We start from the raw sequence: 12,002 nt of genomic DNA on the forward strand, positions 1-12,002 counted from the left end.
CTATGCTGACAACTCATAGCCTGGAGCCTGCTTCAGATTCTGTTTCTCCCTCTCTCTCTGCCCCTCCAACACTCATGCTCTCTGTCTCTGTCAAAAATAAATAAAAATTAAAATACTGGACAGGAACATTTAAAAAAAAAGTTAAAAAACCTAAGTTTTGTGAACTTATATATGGGACCTGTGAGAGAGGAAATGACATTTAAGTTGAAGCCTAAAGAATTGGGAGTGTTTATCCGCAGCTTTATCTAAAAGTTAATTTTATTTATTATATGACATGTTTGGCCTTTGCACCATTGGAATGGGGAGGAGGGATTTTTTTTTTTTTTTGACAGCTCCCATATGTGCATACATAATCACATTTAAGTCTGCTTTTTCAGTTCCCCAGATCTAAAGGATTTACTATAACTAGATGAAAAAGGACCGTTTCAGTATCATGGGCTCTTAACATATAGGAGGAATGCAAAATGATGGAAATGGTTTCTGTTAAGGTCATGGGAGGGGCCTGAGGAGGGAACATAGGTTTATAACTATTTACAAGGATAAGAAACAGTGCTATGTGGGTTTTCACACCACAAACATTTTTTGAATACCTACCATATACCAAGCGTTGTGCCGATTATTGATAATAGAGCCATGCATAGGAGATTGGAGATTGGGAGTTTGGAGAAACTGGAGTTAGGGTCCCCAGTTCAGAAAATTATACAGTGTAGTTATAACTTAATAAGGCTTTTGAATTAGGATGGTAGCAGTAGAAATGGGAAAAGATGAATATTTTTAAGTTTATTCATTTATCTTTGAAAGAGAGCGAGTGCACATGAGCATGAGCCACTGAGGGGCAGAGAGAATCCCAAGCATGCTGCATGCTCTCAGCACAGAGCCTGACATGGGGCTCGAATCCACGATCTGGGAGATCATAACCCAAGATGAAATCAAGAGTCTGATGCTCAACCAACTGAGCCACCCAGACACCCCTGGAAGAGACTAATTTTGAGAGTCACGTGATTTAGGTGTAGTTACTAATTTGGTGAGGGGGAATGAGAACTCTGAGAAGGGCTATTTTACAGATTTGAGTGCTGGTACTTACCATTCATGGGAAAATTGGAGCCAGCAAAACCAGGAGCGTGGTGCAAGGTCAAGAAAGTACTGCATTTGGGGCACCTGCCTGGTTCAGTTGGTAGCACATGCTACTCTTGACCTCAGGGTTGGGAGTTCAGGCCCCACACTGGGTGTCAAGATTACTTAAAAATAAAATCTTAATAGTAAGTACTGCATTTGATCCTGGACCTGTCAAATTTCAGGCATCAGTGAGGGTTAGGCCTAGAGCTTTGAAAAGAGCTTGAGACTAGAGAAGAATTTAAGGTTTGAAACAGCAAAAAGGGAGTTTTCTAAGGCCATTTGGAGACAGCTGTAATGTAGGCTAATGGCTGAAATTGCAGGAGCAGGTCCATTTAGAGGGAAAGGGGAATTTTTTCAAAAACTTCAAACATTACAAAGATAGACTATTATTTCTTAAGTTTCCATGTACTCATCACTCTACTTTAGCAATTAATAATTTATGGCCACACTTTATATCCTCTCATTTACCCCCACTCCAAATATTTTCAGTCAAATCTCAAATATCCTATCATTTCATCTGTAAAGTATTTTGGAATATCTCCATTGTGTGTGTGTGTATTTAACCACAACTACAATAAAGACTTAAAATTTTTTTTAATGTTTATTTTTGAGAGACTGCAAGTGGGGGAGGGGGAGAGAGCGGCAGACAGATCTGAAGCAGGCTCTTTGCTGACAGCAGTATGTAGGGCTTGAACTCCCGAACCATGAGATGACCTGAGCCCAAGTCAAATGCTCAACTGACTGAGCCACCAGGTGCCAGCCCCCCTTTATAAAAAGGAATTTTTGGTGATCTTTTTTATTTCAAATAAAAATATCTATTACTGGGGGCACCTGAGTGGCTTAGTCAGTTGAGCATCCAACTCTAGATTACAGCTCGGGTCATGATCCCATGGTTCATGGGTTTGAGCCCTGCCTCGTTGGGCTGTGTGCTGACAGCACAGAGCCCGCTTGGGATTCTCTCTCTTTCCCTCTCTCTCTGCTCCTCCCTTGAGAACACATGCACTCTCTCTCAAATAAATGAACATTAAGAAAAAAATAGATCTTTACTGGATTTTCTCATTTTAAGCACGATACATGTTCATGAAACAATACAGGAAAGTACAAGAATAAAACACACCTGAAATTCCCCTATCCAGTTACAACCATGACTGGTATTTTGGTGACCGTCTTTCCAGATGTGCATGTGTATATGCTTTGGCATGCTGTAATACAAACCTGTTTATCTCCTCCTTGCTAGGTCAAGACTATTGTAGACCATTTTCTATATCGATTAATGTACCTCTGTCTTCTGCTTTTTAGTGGGACCTAATATTCCATGGTTTAGGTGTTTGACCTTGAGAGATGACTTTTCTAATGACCTTGAAGCTGAATTATAGGTGAAGAAGAAGTGATTCTAGGCAATGAGGTAGTAGGGAGGAGTCCTGAAGAATGATTAAGTCCCAAGAAGGTGATTGGAAAGATGGTGATAAAGTGTTAGGACTTCTCTGACATTCTAGAGATTTCGTATGGAGCTGGAAAGAATTGACTGGAAGTTACTGTTTCCTTTGCATCTTAAGTTCTGTTGATATTTCAAAATTTAGTTTTTGCCTAAGTAAGTCATTTGTGCTATTAGAAACAGATGGGTATTCTGATAACTTTATTGTAAATGCTAACTTTTAAGGCCCTTGAAGTTTGCTACAATAGTACCTTTGCAGAAATAAGCACTGCCTTTTAAATCGCTCTCATTTTGTATCACCTTTATCTCCAAGATGAGGGTGGCAAACTATGGCCCTGGACCAAATCCAGGCCATCAACTGTCTTTCTACTGCCTATAAGATAAGAAGTGTTTTTTACATTCTTAAATGGTTGAAAATCAATAAAAATAAGATTTTTGTGATATGAGAAAAGTATATGAAATTCAAAATTCATTGTCCATAAACAAGATTTTATTGGAACACTGCCACACATTTTATTTATTCTGAGAGAGAGAGAAAGAGCCCTTACAAGAGGGGCAGAGAGAGAATCCCAAGCAGGCTCTGAGGTATCCATGTAGAGCCCAATGTAGGGCTCCATCTCACGAATCCTGAGATCGTGACCTGAGCCAAAATCAAGAGTCAGATGCTTAATCGACTGAGCCACTGGGGTGCCCCACGGAATGTACAGTTCCGAGGCATTAAGTACATTGACATTGTTGTGAAGTATCTATGGCTGCTTTTGCAATACTGTGGCAGAGCTGAGTAGTTGGGATGGATATTACATGGTCCCCAAAGTCAAAAATATTTTCTTTCTGACCATTTATGGGAAAAATTTGCCAACCCCTAGTCTAAAATAATAGAAATTATTTTCAAAGCAAGCAAGCTTTTAAGTCATAGGCCTATTACTAAAAGGCAAAAGTGACTAGATAAATTTACTGATAAATTTCTTATTCCCATCAAATGCCTGTTTTGTCATGTCAATCTCCACATTGTCTATAAGTCAAATTTGACTCCTTTGCTGTGCTTGAGAATATAGGTACATGTGCATGCGTGCTCTTGCTTTCTCTCTGTTTCTGTCTCGCGCTCTCAAAAATAAACATTTAAAAAAATGAAATCTTTTTTTAAAAATTTTTTTTAACTTTTTTTTTTTTTTTTGAAAGAGACAGAGACAGAATGCAAGTGGGTTAGGGGCAGAGAGAGAGGGATACAGAATCCGAAGCAGGCTCCAGGCTCTGAGCTGTTGCACAGAGCCCGACGCAGGGCTCGAACTCACGAGCTGTGAGATCATGACCTGAGCTGAAGTCAGATGCTCAATCAACTGAGCCACCCAGGTGCCCCTAAAATAAAATCTTAAAAAAAAAAAAAAAAAAAGGAGTCTAGTTCTACCTGACTGGTACAAAAAGAGGAGAGGCTTTTGAAGCAGGTAAGGATTCAGTCCTCACCTCTACAACTTCATGGTCTTTCGCAGATCAGTTAATCTCTGTGACTATCACTTCACTTTCCTTATACATATGTGAAGTGGGTATGACAGTGACACATAAGGATGTGAGGATTGGGAAATATATCTTCCCAATGAGTTAATGTGGGGATGAAAGTAGAGCTGGTGACCTGGGACCCCCAAAAGACCTGTAGATTCATGGTATCCATCTGTCAATTATCTGCTCTACCAATAATAGGAGAAGTCAAAGGCTAGAGTCTGAAACCTGTGAGATGGGAAAAGAATTTCAGAGGGAAATAGGATAACAAATTCACTCTTGATGAACATGATGCAAAAATACTCAACAAAATATTAGCAAACTGAATTCAACAATACATTAAAAGGATCATACTCCATAATCAAGTGAGATTTATTCTAGGGATGCAAAGAGGTTCAACGTCTGCAAATCAATCAATGTGTTGTACACAACATTAACAAAATTAAGGATAAAAACTATGTGATCATCTCACTAGATGCAGTAAAAGCATCTGACAGAATTTAAGATCCATTTATGATAAAACCTCAACAAAGGGAGTATAGAGTGAACATACCTCAACATAATAGAGGCCATGTATGACAAGCCCACAGCTAACATCATACTCAAAAGTGAAAAGCTGAAAGTAAGATTAGGAGCAAGACAAGCATGCCCACTCTCACCACTTTTATTTAACATAGTATTGGAAGTCTTTGAGTAAAATAAAAGGCATCCATATTGAAAAGGAAGAAGTAAAACTACTTGCAGATGACATGTTAGATAAAGAAAACCCTAAAAACTCCAACAAAAAACGGTTAGAACTAATTTGGTAAAGTTGCAGGATACAAAGTCAATATATAAAAATCTGTTGTTTCTATATACTAACAATGAACTATCAGAAAGAAATTAAGAAAACAATCCCATTTACTATTACTTCAAAAACAAAATACCTGGGAATAAATTTAACCAAGGAGGTGAAAGCCCTCTGAAAACTCTAAGACATTGATTAAAGAAATTGAATAAGATAGGAAGGGGAAGATATACCATGCTCATGGATTGGAAAATTAATATTGTTAAAATGTCCATACTACCCAAAGCAATCTATAGATTCAGTGCAATCCCTACCAAAATTCCAGTGGCATTTTTCACAGAAATGGAAACAAGAATCCAAAAATGTGTATGAAACCACAAAAGACCCTGAATAGGTAAAGCAATCTTTGAGAAAGAACAAAATTGGAGGCATCATGCTTCCTGATTTTAAGCTATATTTCAGTGCTGTAGAATCAAAACAGTATGGTATTGGCATAAAAACATACAGATCAATAGGACAAAACAGAGAGTCCAGAAATAAACCCACACATATATGGTCAATGAATTTACAACAAAAGAGGCAAGAATATACAGTGGGGAAAGGACAGTCTCTTCAATAAGTGGTGTTGAGAAAACAAAGTGGAAGGCAACCTATGGAATGGGAAAAAACCTTTGCAAATCATTTATCTGACAAGGGGTGAATATCCAAAATATATAAAGAACTCCTACAATTTAATAGCAAAAAAAGAAGGGGAGAAAAAAAAAGGAGCCTCGGTCACTCATTTGGTTAAGTGTCCAATTCTTAACTTCGGCTCAAGTCATGGTCTCATGGTTCATGAGTTCAAGCCCCGTATCGGGGTCTTTGCTGACAGCTCAGAGCCTGGAGCCTGCTTCCAAATCTGTCTCCCTCTCTCTCTGCCCCTTCCGTGCTCACACTCTGCCTCTCTCTCAAAAAATAAAATAAAATAAAAACATTAAAAAATATTTTTTTAATGGGCAGAGGACCCGAATATACATTTTTCCAAAGAATACACACAGATGGCCAATAGGCATATGAAAAAGTGTTCAAAGTCACTCATAAGGTAAATGAAAATCAAAACCATAATGAGATACCACCTCATACCTATTAGAATGATTATTATCAAAGAGACAAGAAACAACAAGTGTTGGCAAGGATGTGGAGAAAAGGGAACACTCAGGTACTACTGATGGGAATACAAACTGGTGCAGCCACTATGAAAAACAGTATGGAGTTTTCCTCAAAAAATTAAAAATAGAATTACTTTATGATCCAGGAATTCCACTTTTGGGTATTTATCCAAAGACAATGGAAACACTAATCTGAAAAGATATGTGCACCTCCCATGTTCACTGCAGCATTATTTACAACAGCCAAGATATGTAAACAACCTGAATGTCCATCGATGAATGGATAAATAAAATATGGAATCCATATACAATGAAATACTATTAGCCAGAAAAAGAACAAAATTTTGCCATATGCAACAACAGGGATAGACCCTGAAGGCATTATGCTAAGTGAAATAAGTCAGACAGAGAAAGACAAATGCCATATGATCTCACATATATGTGGAATCTATAAAAAACAAACAGGGGCAGGGGCGCCTGGGTGGCTCAGTCGGTTAAGCATCCGACTTCAGCTCAGGTCATGATCTCACAGTCCGTGAGTTCGAGCCCTGCGTCGGGCTCTGTGCGACAGCTCGGAGCCTGGAGCCTGCTTCGGATTCTGTGTCTCCTTCTCTCTCTGCCTCTCCCCTGCTCATGCTCTGTCTCTCTCTGTCTCAAAACTAAATAAAACATGGGGTGCCTGGGTGGCTCAGTCAGTTGAGCGTCCGACTTTGGCTCAGGTCATGATCTCACAGCTCGTGAGTTCGAGCCCCGCGTCGGGCTCTGTGCTGACAGCTCAGAGCCTGGAGCCTGCTTCTGCTTCTGTGTCTCCCTCTCTCTCTGCCCCTAACCCACTCACATTCTGTCTCTCTCTCAAAAATAAATAAACATTAAAAAAAATTAAATAAATAAATAAATAAATAAATAAATAAACAAAACATTAAAAAATTAAAAAAAAACAAAACAAAACAGGGGCACCTGTCTGGCTCAGTCAGTAGAGCATGCAACTCTTGATCTCAGGGTTCTAAGTTTGAGCCCCACATTGCATATAGAGATTATATTAAAAAAAAATCTTAAAAAATAAAAACAAAAAATGGGATGCCTGGGTGGCTCAGTTCATTAAGCATCCAGTTCTTGATTTCAGCTCAGGTCATGATCTCACTGTTCGTGGGATCCAACCCAGCACAGAACCTGCTTGGGAATCTCTCTGCCCCTCCTCCACTTGTGTGCATGTGCTCTCTCTCTCTCAAATAAATTTTTAAAATTAAACAAAAATAAAAAACAAAACACCAAGCTCCAAGCTTGTAGATAGAGACAACAGATTGGTGGTTGCTGGTGGTGGGTGGTGGATGGTGGCAAATGAGTGAAAGGGATCAAAAGGTACAAACTTTCAGCTATAAAGTAAGTCATGGGCACACTCAAATGAGAAATTTAAGATACAAAACAGATGAACATAAGGAAAGGGAAGCAAAAATAATATAAAAACAGGGAGAGAGGGATAAAACATAAGAGATTCTTAAATATAGAAAACAGAGGGTTGCTAGAGGAGTTGTGGGAGGGGGGATGGGATAAATGGGCAAGGGGCATTAAGGAATCTACTCCTGAAATCATTATTGCACTGTATGCTAACTTGGATGTAAATTAAAGGTAAATTAATTAATTTAAAAAAAAGAAAAATTAAGTAATGGGATGTAATGTACTACATGGTGACTGTAGTTTATACTGTATTGCATAGTTGAAAGTTACTAAGAGAATAGACCTTTAAAGTCCTCATCACAAGAAAAGAAATTTTCGGGGCACCTGGGTGGCTCAGTCTGTTGGGCCTCTGACTTCGGCTCAGATCATGATCTTGCACTCTGTGAGTTTGAGCCCCACATCAAGCTCCGTGCTGACAGCTCAGAGCCTGGAGCCTGCTTTGGATTCTGTGTCTCCTTCTCTCTCTGCCCCTCCACCTCTCATGCCCCACCCCCTCTGTGTTTCTCTTTCTCTCTCAAAAATAAACATTAAAAAAATTTTTAGTAAATAATTTAAAAAAGAAGAAAAATTTACTTGTAACTATTTATGGTGATGGATATTAACTAGACTTAACTGTGGTGATTATTTTGCAGTGTATACAACCTGAAATGAATATAGTATTATAGGTCAATTATACCTCTCAATTAAAAAAAAAAAAAAAAACCTTCACAACTGTCCCCTTTCCCTTCCTATGTCTAATCCCAAATACTTGCGTAGATAAAGGAATTCAGCTCCAGTGGAGAGCAGAACCAGAATTTTCAACAGATGATGAAGATTCATCTGTCCCAGGACCATGAAAAGTTAGGGAATGGGTGAGATTCCCATTACCTGGAGTCAGGGATAAAGTGACTACACAGTGAGGTCAAGAGAGCCTGAAAGCCAGGGCGGAACTCCTTGCTCCTAACAGCCAAGAATTTACCCACCACCGACCACAATGAAGAATAAAGTAAGTCTGAGAATCAGAGACAAGGAGGTACCTTACCTGCCCTGTTCATCATTAGATCTGCAAGGCCTGGGATAGCACTGCCCCACATTAGATGAATGAAGCTTTGCTGACTGCAGGAGCTAAGGATCCCCAGGCCCAGCAGGGGAGCCAGCACAGTCACTCTGGGGCTTTGCGTCCTGTGCACTGTGGAAGTTCTCGCCCTGAGGACTCATCCTCTGACAACCTAGGTTTTATTCTTTGTTGTTTCTTTTGGGGAATGGGGAGTCATTTATTTTTTTCTTAGGTTCCTAGTGAACATGATATCTTAAGCGGGAAGGAGAATTGCTCACACCCAGGCAAGGACAGTTGGGCAATCACAGCTTCTTCATTAATAAAATGAGTTTGGACTGTATAATTTCTACGATCCCTCCCAGCCCCAAAGTTCTATGATTCTAAACTAACTAAAATTTAAGAGAGAGATATGATATTCAACAAATGAATTACTAGGACTTTGTGCTAAAGACAAGAGTTACAAAAGAAACAAGGTAGTCTGCCCTTTGGGAGTGTAAAGCCAAGTGAGAGAATGAACACTAAGTTTCTAGAACACTAAACTCTTTAAAGGTTACATTTTTTAAAAAAGATTTTATTTTTAAGTAATTTCTGTACCCAATGTGGGGCTCAAAGTTACATCCCCGAGATCAAGAGTCGTATGCTCCATTCTCTGAGCCAGCCAGGTGCCCCCATAAGGTTACATTTCTTGAGTCTTATGAGGTGCCATTCCAAGTACTTTACAATTTAACCTCACAATTCTTTTATTTTTTAACCTCACAATTCTTTTATTTTTTTTATTTATTTTTTTTAAATATTAGCAACTTCTTTTTTTTTAATTTTTTTTTTAACATTTATTTATTTTTGAGACAGAGAGAGACAGAGCATGAACGGGGGAGGGGCAGAGAGAGAGGGAGACACAGAATCGGAAGCAGGCTCCAGGCTCTGGGCCATCAGCCCAGAGCCTGACACGGGGCTCGAACTCACGGACCGTGAGATCGTGACCTGAGCTGAAATCGGACGCTTAACCAACTGAGCCACCCAGGCGCCCCTCACAATTCTTTTAGATACGTACTCGTATTATCCCCATTTCTCTGCTAAAGAAACTGAGACGTAAAGAAGTTAAATACCCTGCCAGTAAGTGGTAGAACACAGAATCAAGATTCAAGGTCCATGTTCAATCACTTAGCAGTTAACTGAGCACTAATGATGGAAGATCCAGGAGGGGTATGGGGGAGGGCACTCCCACTCTTGCTACAAGTCCCTGGAGACTTTGTGACGTCATGTGGGTTCTGACATTTTCTTTGGCCCTTAGTGAAGTCCCCATCAGTTTAACAGGCAGCACAGCTGATGTGGGAAACAAAGGCAAAAGAAAATTTAAATTTTCTTACACTTTACAGCCCATGAGACAGGCAGAGTGACCTTCCTCTAGGAACTCAGCTGCCTCAATGTTAATGATGAGGGACCATAAGGCAAGCTGAGGGCCAACACAAGCTAGCACAACCCCCCACCACCCAGGTGGGATATGTGTGATATTCCTCAGGCACTCCGGGCTGCCCAAGAACAAGAGAAAGAACAGGAAACAAATGGTTAAACTGCTAGAGTCTCCATCTGTTTACAAATATTTTAGTAATATTACAAGAAAAGGGCAATCTTATCAATAGCCTAATCTCTAGGAACTCCCTACTGTCTTAATGATAATGCTTTGCTAGAGGGCAAAACAATTTTGACAATAGCTAGGCCTACAGTAATCTGTTTCTTCTTTAGCATATGGAAATCCTTTTAAGAAACTTCCTCTTGGGGTGCCTGCATGGCTCAGTCGGTTAAGCATCTGACTTCAGCTCAGATCATGATCTCACAGTTCGTGAGTTCAAGCCCCGTGTCAGGCTGTGCCGAAAACTCAGAGTCTGGATCCTGCTTCTGATTCTGTGTCTGCACCTCCCCCACTCGCACTCTCTCTCTCAAAAATAAATAAACGTTAAAAATTTTTTTTAAAAATAGAAACTTCCTCTTGACTTTACCTCCCCAACTCCAGTCACTCTGAACAACCCAAGTGCAGCTCTTTCTGCCTACCCTGTGCTCTAATAAAATCGCCTTTTTGCACCAAAGATGTCTTTGAGAATTCTTTCTTGGCCATTGCCTCTGAACCCCCACCACCACTCCAAAAACCCATCAATAATACTTTGCTAAGGGCAAAAGGCAATCTTAGCTTAACATTATCCGACCTCCAGGATCCTGTAAGTATCCTTTAACATATAAAAATTTCTTTGGAAACTTACTTTATATCCCAAGATATATGTTAGCAATCATCCTCCAAGCATATGGCCCTCTGACATACATCTGAAGGGTCTCCTAAGGTTTTATTAGACAGTAATAAATGAACTTTTCCTAACAAAGCTAGTCCCCTCAAGGTCCTGGAAACCTTGCCTCCAAATTCCTTAGAAACTTATGCTATTCCTAACCCCTTTCCAACTTGGAAGTATATAATCAATTGCTCCTCATAATCCCAGTGCAGCTCTTGCTGCCCATGGGTCCTGTCCCCATGCTATAATAAAATCACCTTTTTTTTTTTAAGTTTATTTATTTTTGACACAGAGAGAGAGAGAGAGAGACAGAGCATGAGTGGGGGAAGGGCAGAGAGAGGGAGGTACAGAATCTGAAGCAGGCTCCAGGCTCTGAGCTGTCAGCACAGAGCCCGATGCGGGGCTCGAACTCGCGGACCGCGAGATCATGACCTGAGCTGAAGTCGGATGCTCAACTGACCGAGCCACCCAGGCACCCCTAAAATCACCTTTTTGCACTGAAAACATCTCAAGGATTCTTTCTTAGTCATTTGCTCATGAACCCAATTTCATAATTTAATCATCATGAGAATTAAATACAAAGTTGAGCCATATGAAGTTGTTTCTAGACATCAAAAACGGGTGGAACCTACCAAAATAGTTAACATTCCTCCGTGCTTCAGATTTTTCAAAAACTCCAGTCCTAAATTCCTTTATTCCTGTCCTAAAGCACAGTTCCTCTCAACTGTTAGGGTGGCCCTGGGGATTCAAAATTGCGTATTGTTGATCTACCCTGTGGAGGCCAATCAATTAGCCTCATGGCAGCCTCATGAGATCTGGCAATTCCTACATGGATCTGGAGCTTCTTTCCAGCAAGGCATAAGCACATCCCTTGGGGGCCAGAGAAGCCAAGAGCGATGACAGCTCCGTGCCCTGCTACACAGAGAGTCAGTGCACTTTCACCCCTCTTTCCACAGCTTATTTTGCATTATTTGTTGCTGTATGACGGGTAGTGACGTTTGGTTCCATTTTAAAATATGGAAACTGGGGCGCCTGGGCGGCTCAGTTAGTTAAGTGTCTGACTCTTGATTTCGGCTCAGGTCATGATCTCACAGTTCATGGGTTCAAACCCCACATTGGACTCTGCATTGATGGGTGAGGAGCCTGCTTGGGATTCTGTCTCCCTCTCTGTCTGCCTCTCCCCTGCTTTCTCTCTCTCTCTCTCTCAAAATAAAAACATTAAAAATTTTTTTTAAATGATAAAGTAAAATGT

This window comes from Panthera leo, chromosome B3, assembly GCF_018350215.1.
Source record: "Panthera leo isolate Ple1 chromosome B3, P.leo_Ple1_pat1.1, whole genome shotgun sequence".
NCBI classification, from domain to species: Eukaryota; Metazoa; Chordata; class Mammalia; order Carnivora; family Felidae; genus Panthera; species Panthera leo.